A 19,341-nucleotide genomic window follows, 5' to 3' on the forward strand; every position below is an offset into this window, starting at 1 on the left:
CTTAAAAAAACAAGGATTAAAATCCCACTAAGAAGTGAGTTAGGTTCACCTATGCCTAGTTCACCTAGATAGTCAAGGCCAAGAGAAATGAGGTATTAACCTGTGAATGTGAGACGTTGTTCAAAACATAAAGATCATAAAAGGATACAACCAAACTTGGTACGGAAGAGAAAAAGGATGGTAACAAATAAGTTAAGCTTTATATTTCTATCCGAAACAAGACTCGCGAACTAATTGATTATCATGTATTTTTAAATTTTATCAATGATATCGTTTCAGTATTCATATACGGCTTTCATACATCGTTGAGAAATGCATTTATTTGCCAAGCAATAACTGATGCATACATATAAACCGTTTGAACATTCTGTTACGCACGTGTACAGTGTGTTTCCTGCTCTTAAAGATATGGTAAACACACAATTTATATTTTTAACATTAAAAAGCAATTTGCATTATCGAGCGTACCATAAACAACCATCTCATCGCGTTCGCACGTCCCATTCCACGAGATCCCTTTGGTGCCTCGCCGATCCATAAACGCGGGCTCGAGCGACTGTTGATTGATTCGAAACTGTCGGAAAGGATGTGTAACTGTACGCACAGTTTGCACCGCCGGGATCCCACTCCGATCGACTATCGGGCTATCGATCCGCATCTAATAGTCGTTTTCCGAACACACACACACATTCGGCAAAACCTATATTCCACATCCCAAACCATTCCGAACCATCCTTGAACCATCAAACATTAACCATGCAACCGGGGTCGGACCGGCGACCCAGAGAAGGATATACGGAAGGCCAATAACAACACGTGGCATAACGTGGGATGGAGTCGGGGGCCAAGAAAGGAGGGATAAATTTTTACTGCCGGCCATTTATTTCAACAGTAGCGGGTATCCCAACGCAAACTTTGCGATTCGACAAAGTCGCCTTCAGCGCAGGGCACGCTAATCGAAATATTAAGGCACCTCACGTATTTCTCATCTGTAAAAATAGCCATTGCAGTTTCGGCAGTTCGTCGGGAGGTGAAATACTCCGCATTTTGAGAACAAAGAATCAAACACTCGTGAGCGATGTAAGGTGCGGGTCGGGCTGGGTGGGCCCATCGGAGCGGAGCCACCGTAAATACTCCCCCATTAGTGGTAAACGGTTTGGAAACGAGGTGGAAACGGCCTGGCACGGTTAGAAGCCAGATCCACCTGCCAGATCCTGCAAACGGAGCCCCGTTGGTTCGTTTGATTGAAGCAAATGGTACGGCACCTATCATCAAGTTGCCCAGACACGTACCAGGCTAAGCAAACGCAACCTTGCCACGGTTAGGTTGGCCACGTGTCCCTCCCACTGGCGAGGTAGTCGATGAATTGGTGAATGCCACGGTAAGCGTCATGGGTGGCGATCGTTTCAAATCTTTTACGCACTCGGGCTCTAACCGCCGGCCAGCCTCAAGCTTCGATTTCTCGCCTCGAATTCATTTCCACTGGACATGTGTGCTGTGCAAATTGATTTGACAATTTCTGTTTGCAATAAACAACGGTGGGTAGCACCCGCGTGTTCGATGTAAAACTAGCTGAACCGAATTATTCTACTGTGCAGTGAGATGTGACCCATTATGTGGTTTGGTGAATCGTAAACACTGTCTGTAACCGGAAAATAGAGCCAAGGGATAGCTTAGCAAAAGACGAGACGAACTCGTGGCAGTCGAGAACGTTCAAAAGTTTCAAATCGCGAATCCCTTTTTGGGCTGGCGGTATCGAACGCTTGCCAGTGATCAATCAAATTCGAGCTTTAGAGGGGGAAGGAGCCCAAGATGCAAAGCAGAATGGGTTAAATAGCGGATCGATCCCGAAACCGACATCAAAACCGGATGTTGAGGTAATTTATTACCCTACCCTGTCAGCGTTAGTTCGTGGCCAAAGCACCACTAAAGCATGAGGAGTAGTTAGAATAACAAAATCGGCAAGCAAAAGAACCTGCGGGATGTTCTTGAGAATCAATCGTTCCTCTAATATGGATGCCGAGCCGAGAGTGATCTCATGGTGAGCTCAAATTGGCCCCGTTCATCGTTCGGTTTGAACGGCGCGTTCCTTCCAAGGGATGATACCTATCCCGAAGACACAGAAGAAGGCACACAAGCAGACGATGATTGAACCGCGGGCCGCGATTTTTCGCACTGCCTTCAAACACGCGGTTCGTCGTCAGACGATGATGATGATGATGTGATGATAAAGTTCAATGACTAAAGTGTGCCTGTGCGAAATGATTCATCAAATAATTCCCATCCGCAATCAATCATTCTCGGGTTGGCTTGGTTAAGCGCCCGAAAGGAGATTCTCACATCTGTTCGTCTAGCGGTCGGTGTCTCAGCGGCGTGTGAAGTCGAAGAAGCATCGAAAGACCCTGTTTGCTCTCTTTTGTCCGCGCATAATAGGCAGAAGAGAACGCGCGCGTTTGATCGTCTAGTTTTGCACATTGTGTACAACATGACAGGAGCAATTGTCGGTTTGAGATGGATCGCGACATCGGCGGGTGCAATGCGAAAAGAAAAAAAGGTCCAGTAGCAAGTTGACACCGTGGGGGTAAATGGGACAGGTACGGAGCATCTTCTATCAGCCCATGTGGTAGCCTTCCATTGCAGCGATCCTCCTAACGCACTGTGCTAACGCCGTGCTAGCGAGCAACAAACTTTCGAGGCTGTCCCATGCATGGTGTCATTTTTTTTGTAGTGCTTTAAAGCCTTCCCGCGAGAACAACTTGCGATAAAACTTACGAGCAGAGGCACTAATTAATGGCACCGCGTTTGGCTGACGTGAGTCTGTGTGTCGTCTGACGTTTGGAATGCTGTGATTGGACAAGATGGATGGATAGATTCGCACGGAAGTAATGCGTTCCGTTGTGGGAGCATCCCGCATCCCGTCGCATGCCAGGATCGATGATGATGCTCTGCCACAACAACAACAAAGCCGGTAGTGGTGGCTGCTTCTATGATGGATGACGAGGTGCAAGTTTTTTTGCGTGTTGTGTGTTCTGGGTCGCGTTAGATTGAAGGTTTATTTTGCATCCACAAAGTATCGAGGTTCAGCTGGGGGGTTTCGGTTTTACCTCTTGTTCTTGTTGCTAAAATGTGTCAGTGGTTCCAGCATACTATCACTTTGCATTGAAAGTTTTTGTACGCTCGCGCTTCGTACGAGTAGCATTTAATAATAGCTTATCACCCAGCGTTCCTGCACCCCGTGCTCTTGCTTGATGACGCGGGTCCGGACCATCGTAACGATGTAGTTGATACCCAACACACAAGACAACAGACGATCCTTGTGAGCTGAGGTTCGAGTTGAGGTTTTTTTTTCGGTATCGTATTTAGGTTCACGATGGAGACGAATTTTGCCATTCGCCGGTTGGAAGGTACATTGGGCTTGAAAAAAAAAGCTTCGAGAACGGTGCAACATCACGATTTGCGCTAAATTATGGTCACCCTACGGTTTTACGGATGTACATACATACACTCGGTTGCACACGGAGGGTCGCGATGCGATGCGGAGTTGGAACACAAAATTCCGCTAGGTCGCGGGCCGTCGCTAACTCGCGCGGGCTTCTTTCGCGGGCCAATCGAACTGGCACATCAACTGAACTTTCGTCGTTCTAATGCTGTGGTGGTTCCCGGATGCTGCACTTGCACTTGCACTGGCACGCCAGAATGCTCGCCGCAGCAAGTAGAAGAAGAAGAAAAGCGCAACTACAAGAGTTCCCTCATATGAGCTAAGGAAAAGCACGACACAACCCCAGTGTGATGGGTGCCATTGGGAAGCAGGATATAGGGGAGGACAAAAAAAGAAAACAATCAAAACTCCACCGGGCAGGCTAAATAAATAGGTGAGGACATGAGTTTGGGGTGATCTTTATCGAACCGGTTCCAAGCGTACGTTGCGAAATGGGTCAACGGTGGTTTAGGTACACGGCGGTTGTCGCGCCATGGATTCCCTGCACCCCGCCTCTCCCCCCCTTTCTTTATCGACATCTCCCACGTACGTACGTGGAGACGTGGGGTGAATATTGCGGAGAACGATCCGGGATGCTCATATTTTCTTATTTTTTTTATTCATAAAGAGCGGCCTGGCCGTATTGCTGTATTTTCTTATCTTTCGGTAATTCAATAACCTCACCGTGCCCCCACCCCCCCAGAGTACAGAGATTTGTTGCAGTTTTGCGTTGAAATATCTCACACGGGACGGGTTCATCTGGGATGCTTTGTGCTCCGTAAGACAAGATCCCTGCCACAAAGAAGGAGCAGGGAGTAACAAAATGGGAAGGTGTCCTCATTTGCGTACGCCGTCTGATGTCACGTGCCGTCACGTTCACGAAGGAAGCGGCGGCTCAATTTCGGACTTTTTGTAGGTCACCGATATTGTGACGCACCCGAATTACTGGCCACATTCGCAGTCGTGTGTAGTTTAGACATTAGACAAACGTTTGGTCAAATAAAGCTCCATTAGCAGCGAATAAAGCAGCTCGATATGTGGGTTCTGGGGAAGCGGCAACGTGGGAGAGAATCGATCGGTCGACTCGTTAATGGGTTTCGTCATTGTGTTTTAATCGGATGAAAATCGGTGTCTTTGATGCTTTTGGGCAATGCTGTTGGCCATTGTTGTGACTGGGGCGAATGCAAAGTTTTTACGACATTTTAATCCGTGCCGGTTTTACGAATTTGTGACGCTTTCAAATGATAAGAAGCGAGCGTCTAGAGAGCGTAGCGGAGGGAAGAATTCGTTTTATAGAGGTTCTTGTCTAGGGGCATAAAAATTCCACAGCAGAGCTATCGTAGCTCATAATGTCTCCTAGCTACCGAGTTTCTGATCGGTTACGAGAAGAATTCACTCACGAATGAGAGGTTTAAAACCGGTCGCAGTAGTTTGATGTATAAAATTTGGGTTAATTTAGAAAGAAAGGTTTCGTGTCCATATATTGCCGCATTTTGTTTAAAAAGCAGTATTTCATCGCCCATAGCTTACCGTTGGCGCTACTTACAGATATTCCAGGCTTCCTCTTAAGCTAAGTGACGGAGATGTTTGCAAATTAACGCCAAAAGCTTACCTGAAATAAAAGAACGAAAACAAGCGGGGTTACGGATGCGGTGTCGTGAAATCTGTGCTACGGGACTACGGGGTGTGTACGGTGTCGCAGAAACACTTTCGCTAATTGCACGGTGGTAATCAGAATCGATTGGCGTCTAATTAGAACTGATCCTTCTGCAACGGTCGGCGACGATAGCGATGGCGCCAGCGTGGCCATGAAGCAACGCACCACGACCGAAATACATCATCGGTGACCAAACGCGAAAACCTTCGGTGTGAGCCGCTGTTATCCCGCCGGCACAAGGTAGAAAGCTGTTTGTTGGAAAATGAATCGTAATCCTTCCGGCCGTGCACGACTTTTCCGATGCGCTCGTGTGTTCTCCGCCAAACGGGAGGCTACTTTCAACGAGCCAAAGCCATAAATCAATTAGAGGCGGCCAGTGCGACGCCCGATGATGATGATGATGACGATGATGCCCTACCGAGCGGGGCTACATAGTTTGGCGCAAGTTTAGCCGACGAAGGGCCTTCCGCAGGATGCTTTCATCTCCGTAGCCTGGGCTGGCCACTGATGTGCAAGAGTGCCTCGGTGCGAATATATTTTCACCTATGGGCTAGTGGTAATAATTGCACGAATGCATGCAATAATTATCTATCGGGCGCAGGTTGCAAAGTTGCCGTTAGCGGTGAAAAGCCATTGGCCGGGCGCCAGTTGTTGGTGGGGTTAAGAGAGCGGAAAATCATTTCTTCGGGGGTCCCATTATTCACGCATGATTCCAATCGAACCGTAAGCTTTTAAGCACCTGTCTGTCTGGCCCGGCACGTACGATTGATGTCAAACGAGGGGAGTTGGGGTTTTTATGCTCGGGTATTTGCATTTGAACGCGTCCGATAAGGTTAATACGGTGTTGTCCGATACGGCGATTGATATTTGGGTAATGCTCCATAAGAAGAAGCGGTGGAAAAAAGATGAGTCATAATGTAGATGTGTGCACGTAAAGCGAAATCGAATTGTTGTATTTAAAATTTGATAGGATTTATGTTTAAATCAGGTCATTTTATTCGGCTTGATTGATTATGGTTAAATATTCGTATTAATAGAACTTTGGAGCGTAGGTCAAGTAGTTCAGTGGAGTTCAGGTATCTGAATCGGTCCAGCTGAGTCCAGTTACGGTTTAAATCAAGTCAAGGGAATCAGAAAAGTCGGGCAAAGACATCTTGAGGATGGAGTACCATGGGAGAAGAACAGCATCGCATAATCTCCAGCATCGTAGGATCATTTGAAATTACCTAGTCGCTTATTCATCATTAGAATATTCATTGTATTATTTCAGTATTTTGAAAATTTTATCATCTCTTACTTTTAAGCATTTTGCATGTAAGTGAATGTGGTTAATCGCTTTTCATGATCTGGTGCAAGAAGCTAGCGAGAAGAAGTGTTTTTTTTACGATCAAAATAGCATTGGGCATGTCTATTATGAGGAGTGGGTATTGAGCATAGGCATGGCATCATTTACTGTCAGTTTTCTTTTTGTAGAGTTTTAGTTGTAGTGGGTTTGTTAGATAAGCTAACAAAGCGACATAGGGTTTGTTCACATTGTTAGGTTGTTGATAATGGTGGACTTTGTTCTTATTGCATTCTTAATGCTAATTAATATTGAAAAGTCCCTGCGAATTTCAATGAATTTTTATAGCATAAATATTTGTCAATGTAGCTTTGGAGACTGGTAAGGTCTAAGGACGACTTTAGGGAGGCTTTGACCCTTTGAAGAGAACTTCGAGGATCGGCTCCCTTAAGTCAACCCAGATCCTGGCATGTGCAGTTGACATAGATACAATTTGTGTTGGACTCTCTTGTGCATCTGAAACTTCCCAAAAAATCGAGCTGGTTGTGACAGAGACAATGTTCATATAAGCGATCGTAGCCTTGGAAAAGTAAAGAAATACCTGTCACGATAGACGAGGTTGAGACTGCTTAGAAACATCTATTGTTGCAGTATTCACATATGCCGGTGAAACTTGGATTCTGCCCAGCTTCCTATTCTTGGGCCCAGAAGGATTCCTGGCTCATAGGTGTCGAGCCGGGACGATCTTGATCATCGTGCAGTGCAATAGACTTGGTAGGGTCTGATGGGCTGTACATACCACGGGAAAGGTATAAAAAAAATCCAGTCCTTTTTTTTCTTTTACCGTTAATTGTGGACTTATATGCCCTCGAAGTCGTTATACCATCTGATAACAATGTGACTAGGTATGACTTTTTCCTCGTCTGAGATTTGAATAATTTAACTGAGTTGTTGGAGAAATCATGGGTTGAAAGAGAAAGCGTCTGACACCTCTATGTTCTATTGGAAGCTTATGCGAATGCTTCTTTTAGACTTTGATAGAGTTGTGGGGAGTTGTGGATACGCAGCTCAATTTTTGCTTGTTCAGTCGTAATTTTAACAATTTTCCAATTTTTATGTGTGCGTGTGCTTTGTTGTTCATTCACTCGATGAGTCGCCAAATTGGATAATTCAATCAACTTGGTTTTTGAGCAGCTACTAAGAATGTTTCTGCTTATGAAAAATATTAACGTTCTTTCGAGGAAACTACAGGAAAAAAAACCAGCCACGTTAATTCGCATAGTTCATCCAAATTTTGTTTTTCATATTTATCCACATTCCAATGTGCAGCGCAGTCCCCACATCACACTTGACTTTGGTGAAATGCGTTCTTCGGCTATGCTTCAGTTAATTCGTACCAACATTGAACAGCATTGGAATTTAGGATGTGAAATAAGCTAAAAAACACTTCCAATAATCCCCCAAAAAGGAATGATGATAGCGTAAGTGAGGCCAGCGAGAGAAAAATACCGCAACCGAAACTGTCTAGAAATAAATAAATCAGGCTCAGACGCTGCCCCCGGGGCTGGTGCGTTTTGTTTGACTAGCGTCGAATGCGTCGCGATGTGAGGCTGGGCCGGTTGTTTGATCAACACCGGAAAGCACAGTGAATTGCAAAAATACTAAAGTGCGCAAATATTCCTGGCACGTAAAAAATGCAATTTTCAATAGCGGGGAGTTTGGTGGGTCCAGCTGGGGAATCGGGGCAAAAATTAACCGACCGGTATTGAGCTGCTAAATAATAACGCTGCCCGGCACAGGGACAGCATAAACATCAACGTACCGATGGGGGGTTCTTCTGGGAGAAAGGACACAAAATGGCGATATAAAAATGTGTGCTCCTTTTTTTTTTGGTTTGGTCCCCGTGCTCACCACACCGCACAGGGTGAACGATTTTTCATTTCCAATAGCCAAACACTTTGGTGGATTGGCGGAGGTTGAGTGGTTGATTTTTCCCACCTTTCAGTGGGAACGCCACATCATTGCGGAAAGGTTTGGCGATTTCCATTTCCTGCCACGGCCGGGTATTCGGCAATGGTTCATCCATCGATTCCAGTTTATCGGTCGATTTTTCAAAGCGTGCGTTCCGTTACTTTTTCTCAACCCCCAACGGGTCTCACGGCTCCCAAACCGGCCAATGTGTTTATTAAAGGACCAGAACGAGTGTGTGTGTGTGAGTGCTGTTAGTTTTGTGTGAGTGTGTTTTTTTTTCTGTCAGTCGCCCGTGAAGCATTCTTTCATACCATTTCCAACTTTATCCACCCGGGATTGGTGAGCATTCGTTCAGCAATGCAATCGATTGCGATTGTCCGGCGAACGCGCGCGCTTGTGATGCGGTGCGGTGAAGGGAGGTGATTGTGGTCTCGGCATTGAGGTTGTTGCGGCATGCAGCATGCACTTTTTCCGAAGTGGTAATGGTAGTGATGAGAATTTATGAATGGTTCGTTAAGTTCCCATCGCGAGAAGCCAAACGGAGGCCAGCTAAAAAGTAGGCAAAAAAAGCTCCCAAAAACGAGCACGTGCATGACGTATAAAGGGATGTAAAAAGTGGCCTGGAAACGGAAAACGAGATCCGGAACGAAAATTGGCAACAGAATGGAAAAACTGTTTGCGGTGGTATTTTGGGTGTGGAGTGCACAAGTAGAGAGAAAGAGAGAAAAAGAGAGAACAAAAAATGTTTTCCAAAGCAAATATACAGCTCACACACGCACGCATACACGCCCCGAAACAACAATGCGTGCGTATTAACGCGTTGCGTTCAATTATTTGTTCTGCGGCAGGTTCTTCTTGTGGGCTGCTGGTGATGAGTTTATTAAAGGGGACAGACACTGCTGTAGAAGGCAAAACTGTGTCCTGGTTTCGCATTTCTCTCCAACCTTCGCAGTTGAATTAGCTGCATCGATTGAAGTACGAACTCCCGGGATAGACACTCCTGTTTGGATTTCAATCGAATGACGTAAGACGCCCTGGATGCATCCACGGTGCCGGCGCTGATGCATATGCCCACGGCATATTAAACGGGCGCTGTTCGACCTCGAGCGAAGCGTGAAAGAAAGTGCCCGGTGCAACAAGGTCATTGAAGAAGGAGGTCTTCGCACGGAGGGTGAATGAAGACAGGGCACGGGCAAAGTTATGAGCCAAACAGCTTGTAAGGTGCGTTCTTGAACGTGTAACAAAATGTAGCAAAAAGGGGTAAGAAATCCGTGGCGATGTACAGTGGGCATTAGGCATTAGGATAGAACATAAGGCACCGAAATCGAGGTTGGATTGAACCAAGTAACTAGAATCTCAGTGTAGTACAAGTATTGGAAGTACAGGAGATTTTGTTGAAAAATTATGTCAACTTTGGATCTCTGCTTAGACTTTTGAAGTTATCCTTCTACGATTTTGATGTTTAAACGATTTTATGTGGTTGGCGTTTTCTTGTAGAAATTATTCAAAAGATACTTCGAACGTTTAAATTGATTCTTCTTATTCTTGCGACGCTGAATTGCATGCATGTTCCTTGAATTTTAGGGGTGTTGTGATTTTGAAAGAGTTTTGTTTGCGCTTTTCTGCGATGTTTTCATAATAAATTCAGCTTGTTACGGTTATTTGGACAAAATGGCGGGATGCTACTTATAATAAAGCTGTAATCATCATCTGTTGGCCATCCGAGCAAAAATACTTATGACTCTGGCTGGTGGAAGTCTAAATAGAGAAAGTAAGCCTCAGAATAAGAGAATTCGAACAAGAGTCTGAACAAAAATAGGAGCATAAATCCTGTCTCGATAAAAATATATGAAGAAGTCATCACACATCATTATAGGAAATGGTCTGAGCCATTTAAAGAAAAAGCAGATCATGCTAGCCACTTCTGGCTTACTTAACTGACTTTACACTTTGCTGGATAATCAGTCTTAGGGGAAGGTCCGGATGGGACAACCTCAACAGATCTTGGTCAGACAAAATAAAAAAGGGATAGTTGTCTGAGGTCGGCCTGGTGGGATATTTTATAATGGTCCCAGAATTTATGGAAATGGCAGACCAAGACTCTTCGAGATCGTACTGCCAAGGATGAAGAAGAAGTAGATTTTTATTTATTTAATAATGCAAATATGTTTTCCTAGCTTTAATAAAACTGGTGCAAAAATTAAATCTACTCACGAGCTTAAAAAATAAACAGCAGTTTTATTCCGATCCCGATCGGTGCGAAACTACCCATTGTGGCGATGGAGGAACAAGAACAAGACATCTCCGACCGACTGATGGACCGGACGAAGGCAACAGGAGTCGGACTGAAGCTGCGTTAAATAAAATATTATTACAACCATTGGACTCAATTCGGCTTAAGCAGGATAATCCTTGCTTGATCCGACTTTCACCCGTGTTTGGTGGTGTTGCTCCCCCGAGCGTGCTCCCAACGAAATGTCTCATCGATGCCACCTTTCCCGTGGTAGGAGGTTAATATATTGATTCCATACGATCGAATACGGGGGCATTAGGGCATTTCGCCGGTTGCTGTTGCTGGCCCCAAACAACCGATTTTGCATTGCGATTTCATCCCACAGATATCGGGGTACATGCCGCCGATCGATCAATCTGCTTCCCCAAAAAGGAGGAAACTAGGGAATTGATCCCTATCGTTGCGGGAAGCCGGCGAAGAAGTGGCGAAAGGTTTGTTTGTTGTCTTTGCCCCGGCAGACAGGGGAGCAGTCGCTGTTTTCTTTCTTTTACAACCGTAACAGGCACTCGAGTGGCGCATGTTTAAAGGTCGTTTGCGAATGTTGCCTCGCGTCGGGTTGCGTTGGGGCCGGTGTGCGCCTGTGGTATGAATAATTCAAGCTGCTCTTTCTCTTCGCGATCGTATCACGCGCCCCGTGTGCATCTCATTGAGCGCGAATGTAGCCCGCCACACTAATCCTACCTAGTTCGGTAATGCTTGTCAGATTTAGATGTCGTTTGTGCATGCTTTGCGGCATGTTGTTTCGTGCACTCGGCGTGTTCGTTGGCGTCGTCGTTGTTTTTGTTTGGCCAGCAAGTAGGCAAACGGCAAACCAGAACGCAGCACCTGTTCGCGGCTAGTTTCCGTGAGGTTTCCGCGAACTGACATTTGGTCTAATTTTCGGTCTTATTAGCACCGTTTTCGGTCGTTGCAGGAAAGAAGTTTGCAATGAAGGGGAGGGCTCGGTCAAACTGGTGCACAACTTTCCCTCCCTAGCGTAGTGGTACGGAGCTAGCTAAAACACTGAAGTCCTCTGTTTGTCAGGTTTTAAGATATGCAGTCACCATCACGTGGTGGTGGTTGACCGGCAAGGAGGCTTTTGTTTGTTTGGCTGTTTGAGTTTTCTGTGCTCTCTCTCCCCCTCTCTGTCTTCGGCAGAAATCGGCAACTTTCGTCCGGTGTCATTCTTTAGCCTGTCGCCAATTTTGCTGTTCATCCGGTGTGGCAGAGATTTCGTTGAAATGTTGCCATTTTCAAAAGTCAGCGGAAAGAATGGGTAAAGAAAGAGCAAAAACTGGTTTCACCCACTTTGCATATGTTGCGATCGCGTGGCCCTTCTGTGGCCTTATTTCCGTCCGAACACTTTGTTTGTCAAAGTTCTTCCCTCGGGATATAGGACAGGGCAGGGCAAGCGAGGGGAAAAAAGGGTGAGTAGTATTATTTTTATCCACCGTATTCTCGTTCTCGAGCCGGACAGTTTGGGGAGCTTTCTGAAGGTGTGATAAACGGCGGTAAGGCATCCCCGTGGGGGGATGCAGCAGGACCCAAATGTATCGGTCAAAATGTATGTCGTGCCGCTCATTTCTCTTAATCTGAACTGGAATACACCGGAGCAGGTTAATGTGTTTGAACAGCGCGGTCTGCGAGTGTGTGGAAAGAACGAAAAATTATCTTCTTTTCGGTTCGATTGTTCGCGAGACTTTGCGAGAAGCTCATCCTCTCAGGGCTATTAACTCGAGCTCCCCGAAAGACAGAACAGGATGCGAAATGCCTTAAAGCGAGGTTTGTTGTGCGTGCTGAAAAATTGTCACCATCAATACCGGTGGCCCAATTTTTCTGCAAAACTTGCCGACTTTCACATCGATCGAGGTGAACGATCTTTTGGTTTCGACATTCCTTCGATCCGTGCAATCCGACACTGTGAAGTCTTTCGCTGTTCACCTAACGCGAGACGATCTTGTGATCGTGCGTCTTTCGCTGCTTGTGCTTGCTGTGAACAGGGGTTTCCCTAATGGTTCTGTTATCCGCGTTCATAAAGAAACGAAGAATCAAGAAGTTAATGGACGGCCAGGCACCATGACGGCAGCGAGTAAGATCATGAAGATGATCATGATGATGATGATGCCATGAGGCCTTGAACTTGCGACTTATGTATGTGTGTGTGTGTGTGTGTGTGTGTGTGTTGGTACATGGTTTTGCTATGTGCGGGTGACCCCTGCGGTCGGATGCCGGTAGTTAATGTAGCCGTACCTGAGCTAATGACTCGCTACGGTGTTAGGTCGAATCGGCACCGGTCCCTTGGCTTCGGCAGTCCGCTGGGCCGTCTTTATGTCATTGGCGCTTGCGAATCGTCATATTGGTGGGTACACGCGGGAGCGTTTATTATTTTATATGACGAAATTATGCAAATTCCTGGAGCATGTCGTAAATGGTCGGCAACCGGTGGGACTCGGCCGAACATGGTTCACACACCGCACGGTGTTGGTCTTGTTGGAAGGTTCTTGTTTTGAGGCGAAGATTCACCGAGAGGATGTGTGGCTCGCGCAATCAAGTCGGGCAGATAAAAGCAGGTTGAAAAGCAGAGGACACATCGAAGATCGTTAAAGTTATGGCAAAAACGATGCCTGCCAAAGTTTGACGATGTTGAGCGTACTTGCGAGGGTGCGAATGTTGGGGCCGCAAATGAGGAACAAAAAAGTCTATGCTTGACATCCGATCCGTTTAGAAAGCAATAAATAGAAACCCGAGATCGGGTTGGCACTTGTTTGTGTATCTGCATACCCTGGAAACGATCAATCGAAAGGGACCCTATTCTGTTTGCTTTTGGAGCGGTTTGCACACCTATTGCTAGGGTTCCATCGGTTGTCTAATTAATGCCGCCAAGAGACTTTGTGCACTGCGTTCATGACGCACGCCACTTTCCGCTTAGATAGCTTGGCAGATGTGCGTTGCTTGTGTCTCATTCGCAAGGGAAAAACGAAATCACTTCATGATTATCAGTTCCAATGGAAGTGTTTAAATATGACTCAAAACGGCGATAAGTGAATGTGTCAGCGGAACAATGGAATGAGGCTTCTTTGGCATCATTAATAATTAGCAGTGCCAGTCGCACACAAAGAAGCAAGAAGAAGACGGGATCTATTAGCCGATTAGGGGTTTTTATTTTAACAGGCGATGAACAAAGCCTCCTCGATGCGAACAAAAGAAAGATCGACACGAATCGGGATGGGATTCCTGAAGGTTCGTTGCTTACCGTGCGGTTGTAGTCTTTTGTAGCGCCGAGATGCGTGAATCAATTAAACACACGATCGCTTTTGATCGCTTTGTTTGGTGGGGATGGATGATTACAAACAATTGCAGCTTGAGGCTAAAGGTTTTCCGAAAACAAAACTTTCCATAATCAGCGTTATGATAGTATGATTCAATAGAGCGTATTTTCCATAATGTTTGAACTTCGATCTTCAAAATGATGCGAATTTCCATCCCTGGGCGTATAGAAACCAATCTCCGAGTACCCCAAAACCAGAGGAATCTAAATTTCACTATTCAAAAGGTGATGGCCAGAAAGCGAAATCGTATTCTACTTTTGATTCCACCCTTGCTGATCAGTATTCATTCGAAATGTCCCAGATAACTACCAGCGGCCGCTGTCGTCATAGAGCCAGTGAAATTCTTCCTCGTTTCGTAGTACTTTGACTTTGTTCTCCTCGAGTTCGGCGGGGCTGGAGACAACTCAAGAAATCATAACTGCGAAAGCTCAAATCGTTCACCATCCACCCGGAATACTGATCAATGCCAATTTTTGGCTCCAAAATCCCTTGCCGGTGGGTAATCTTAGTCGCTTCACGCCAAATACGGAGGAAGCATCCCGACGGTCCCGACATTGTGTGTTTTGAGGGTGATCGAGGACATTCTGCACACTTCGGTCGTCAGTATTCATGGTGGCGTGGAGAAGCGTGTCATCAAATTAAAATTCGGTAATTGATCGAGCGGGCCGCAATCGCTTGTCCGACACACACATACATACAATCGGTCAACGCTCGGCACGTTTTGGGGATGGAAGAGCGTGCGATATTGGCAGTGGATCGGATTTGGTTTGGAATGCATGGTAGCTCGTCGGTCGCAAAGCGATGAAGAAAAAGCGCGAAAAGAAACAAGTAAGACACCTGTAAAAAAGAACGCAACACATCCTAAACACCAAAACATTGGCTTTAAATGCAGCGATCATCTTCGGTCATGAAAACCGGCGTAGGTCTCGAGTAAAATTGGCATGATTGTGGTGCAAAATACGCCACGTAACGTTCGGTTACGGAAGTGCGGCGTTGTAATCATTAAATTGGACAATTGACAGTTGTGAATCGGTCCTGTTCCGGGTGACGCGATTGCACCGAGGCCGAACATGCAACATGACGCGGCAGGCTCACGACTGTTAAGAAGGTTAATTAAACTGTCTTCATGGACAGACATGTCAAGACACCGGATTACGATTACGTTTCGGTAGCAACTTTTTGGGGGGAATCGTTGGACTAGCTCGGGAACATTCGGTCGTCAGTGATTTTTTGACTGCCAGTGGCCCATGGGCCTCTGTGGGAAAAATGAAAATGAGCTTGGGGTCGGGAAACACGCCGGCCAATCGTAGAGCGGAACGAATGTCAAGGCCATTCGGAGCGTCGTAGCGTGATTTCGTAAGCGGGAGTTCGTTTGCTTTTAGGAGGAAGCTTCCTCAGCAATTATGCTATTAATCATAGCAAATGTTTTGCACAGAAGAGATAGAGAGAAAAAGCGGAAGGCTTGGGATCGTTAAATGGCAGGTTGTGAGTACTGATAAATAAACTTTCACAATGAGAAGACAGCTCCAAGACAGCTTATCGGGGTTTTGTTTCGGGGTTTGTGGATTCTGGCTAGACGATCGAGCGGTAGGTTAATTGGAATGAACTCTTAGCAGCAGGCGCGATGTACGAAAGGAAATCATCAATCTTGTTTTTTTTTCTAAACACATTGGACTTTTGTATCGGCGCTAGTGTAATAAAATCAAAGACACAGCACTTCATCGCTTCTATATCCGATCGATTGTAGGGACTCTGGGAGATGAGCCGGTCGCGAGTGATGCGAGCGCTTCATGCCGTTGAAGTTGACCGCACAGTTGAAGGCAATGTGGCAAAATTAATTAGTCGCTTCGTGAGCGCAAAGATGCGCCAACGAGGACGCTTAAATCGCGTGCCTATTAATTATCGGCGTGAGCTTGTATCGGCCGACGAACGATAATTTGGATTATGTTTATTCACGGGACTGGGGATCGAGTTAAGGAAAAAAGCTGTTGCACAGACCTCGACAGTAATGTGCGCGATGAGTAAAAGGGATTTAAAGGTGTTTTTTCTGATCTTGCGAACACAAACGAACGTACGCACACACGTTGGGTGATGATTAGGTCGCGTTGGAATGTGACGGATGCTTGTCGGGTGACCTCGCGGGTCACCGATGATGGGTCCATTAGGAAGAAGCGAGAAACAGCAAAACATCCGCCGTCATATCCATGTTATGATCGATCCTAATGAGGGAAGATCGTCGGGCCGCATGATTCGGCACGGAATGGTTCCGGTTGGTGTCTCGATCTCGACGACACCGCCACCTGATCATCTACTGTGCTGTTTCCGAGTGCTCCAAATTGTGGCGTTCGACAAGCTACTACCGCACCAACTGACCAGACGGAATGATTAGCATAATCGTGAGAAGTACAACCCAGCCCCGACAGGTCATCCATGGCTGTCGAACAGCATGTTGTACAGCGATTGTTATGAGCCATGTTCGTGACGAAGTGTAGGGCAATTGTTTTTTGTTTTGTTTCGGCGATCCTCAGCGATCTTTTCCGGCACCAAAAGCGTACCTTACGTTCGTACCGAAATGTCACACTCATTTGGGGGTAATGTTATTCGCAAAACATCTCCCCAAAGTACACAACTTAATAACAACCAATTGCGCCCGTTCCTGGCTGCGGCGGCCCTCGGTGTGCAAGGTGTGCTCCGTATCGATTATCGTCCAAAATGAAACGAAGTGTAACGTGTCGTTTGCTTTAGCTGCTCGATGCTACCTGTCACACTGGCCGAGGTGGTTGACGCTTGTTTGACGTGCCTGTCGGTTTCCATAATCATATACAACATAATTGGGAGCAAAATGATCGGCCAATCGGATGGAGCGAAAACGGGAAGATCAATCATAATTACATTATTCTCCCGTTGGCCGGTTCTCGCCGAGGCAGCGAGAACGTTACGCAGCAACTTGTTGCAGTGCAGTTTCGGGCCACAGTGGATGCACATTCCGGGTGCGTTTTCAGTTCCCCTTCGAACGGTTTTCAGGTGGCGAAAAAACGGTGTCGAAGGTGCACAGCCCACAGCCGAGATAACTTGTTCCGAATGTGGTTCACGAGTTCATTATGAAATACCAATTGGTGCTGGTCTGGTGTGTAATAAAAGCGGACGGGGGTCGGAAGAGTTATTTTTATTTCGCGTGCGATTTAAATGGGAAAGTTTTTTGAGTTGTTCGGAACGGTGCGTGATTTACTTACTGGCCATCGGGGGACATAAATTTAAATTACCATAGTAAACGGGGGTAAATTGATTTTATCTGACGAGCAATTTAAAAAATTGGGAAATATGTAACGGAATACAAAAAAAAGAAAATTCACTTCACCGCCCATCGAACGCACCGAGAACGGAGCTGACCCAAAGAACCTAACATGTCTGGGCAACTTTCACCGATGAAGAATATTGCATTGGTTGAAGAAAAAGAGTGCATTACTGACTCGGTGCAAGCGCGTGCAAGTACTGTCCTCCCGAAGATAATAACCATCTCCTTAGGGCGATTGGCAATTTGATTTTGAGGTGAGGGAAAGAGAGAAAAATTTATAACCATTCCACTCCTGACACTCCTGGCGATACTTCGAGCGTCGTCAACTTGTCGTTCGGTCGCTGAACTATCCTCCCGTGACCGTATGATAGCCGATAATTTGCATGACATAAAGATGATTATCACTTACACGGCTCGTAAATCATGGACGTGAAGTAGAATTTTTTCCCGTTTTTTCGGCAAAACTTGCTTAACACTAACACTGTATCTCAACATACCTTCAGCGATGATAAATTCTCCTAAATCTGGAAGCTCGATCAGGATTAGCAGCAGGTTCGGCTACTGCACACACGCAATTTGGCAAATTTTACGAACGAGCAGTCAGTTCACTGTATTGTCTGCGTTAAAAATTCCAGAATTGTCCCTCAACAAGATACACATGAGACACGGGGCAAGAACGCACGAACCAACTTTCACCAACCACTCCTTGTGTGTGTGAGTCCGGTTACACCACTAACAGCATCTTGAGATCGCGACAAGATCCTGTCCAGGACTTAGGTTCCAAGATCGGTGCGTATCGTAAATTTAATTTTCCTTAATTCCGTTTTGTCTTGGCTGTTCTAGAGCTTGGTTGTGTTTGAAAGGTCTTTCCGATTCGCGGCTCACCCGAATTCACCTCACAGAGAATTGAGAGCAAAGTTCACACAATTTGGCACTATGTGGTGGATGCATCGGCACCTTACGCACGGCACTTTCTTCGCTTGTAAGCACCACTCACTGATCTTTTTCACTGTCGGGATCCTTGCGCGGGGTGAGATCCTCCTGGATGAATACTCACTCACGGACAAACACTTTCTCACAGACACACAAACACCGTCGAACGGTCGGACTGCGCCTGTAACCGTGGCCAGTCGCGGACGGATACAAAGTATTGCTCCGGTGCTGATTACAGCAGTTACTTATATACCTTCTTCGGGATCGCGATTTGGCAGATCGCGGATCGCGTTTGTTCTGTCGTCCACCCTCGGACTCGGCCACCGCTCGGCGCGCTCGCGTTCTCCTCTGGCGGTTCTACTTCCTTTTCCTCTCCGGTTTGCCAATCGCCAACCCCGGCCGTCATGGGGGTCAACAGAGAAAACCACGAAAGCGTTGGTGAACGAGCGAGAGCGCATTTGATGCTTCTTCTTCGGGAGGCGCACATGCGATCGAGTACGTAGTATAGGAGGAAAAAAAAACAATCTCATTCTACGATCAAACAAGCTCGGAAAGATCGGCACGAGAGCGAATGGGAGGGATAAAGCGAAACGAGAGACGGAAAGCTCGCTGGCCGAAGACATCCCACAGGAAGCTCTTCTTCGGGAGACTCGGGAGACAAACAAGCCGAAGCTCCAACGGGACACGAATCCAGTTCCAGTACATTCCCAGGAGGCAGAGGAGGAGGAGGGGGAGGAGGAGGTGGTGATGGTCCGCGCTAGTTTTCGTTCATCCGGAAGGTATGGTGAAGGGGCGGGGGCAAAACCCGAAGGAGTGATGGCACTGGCCGCCAGCGGCAATGTCGACTGTGGTGCATGCTTCTTAGTGGCACACGGTCGCAAACGATCCGACGGTAAACAAACACGTACAATCGATGCGAGACGGTCGCTTCCTACTACCGTCAGAGTGGGACAGACGACAAACACGCCAAACGTGCCGCCCCGCATGCCTGAAGACTGGCTTCAGCATTGAACTTGAACACGCGTGCTCGTTTGCGATCGTGACGATGACGCCACTAAAGCTCCCACGGAGTGGTTGGGCAGTGTAGGCTTGGGGGATGACGAGAGAAGGGGATGATTGCTGTG

General features: G+C 46.5%; 1 protein-coding gene across 1 annotated transcript in view; it reads right to left on the reverse strand.

Moving 5' to 3' along the window:
- LOC118507910 (mucin-5AC-like) overlaps positions 1-18,560 on the reverse strand; it is a 59,216-nt gene extending 40,656 nt beyond the window's left edge. The window contains exon 1 of the mRNA XM_036047202.1: positions 17,782-18,560. The gene's annotated coding sequence lies outside the window, so the exon portion shown is untranslated. The remainder of the gene's footprint in view (positions 1-17,781) is intronic.
- Between the last annotated feature and the right edge of the window lie 781 nt (positions 18,561-19,341).

This window comes from Anopheles stephensi, chromosome 2 (genome assembly GCF_013141755.1).
Source record: "Anopheles stephensi strain Indian chromosome 2, UCI_ANSTEP_V1.0, whole genome shotgun sequence".
NCBI lineage: Eukaryota > Metazoa > Arthropoda > Insecta > Diptera > Culicidae > Anopheles > Anopheles stephensi.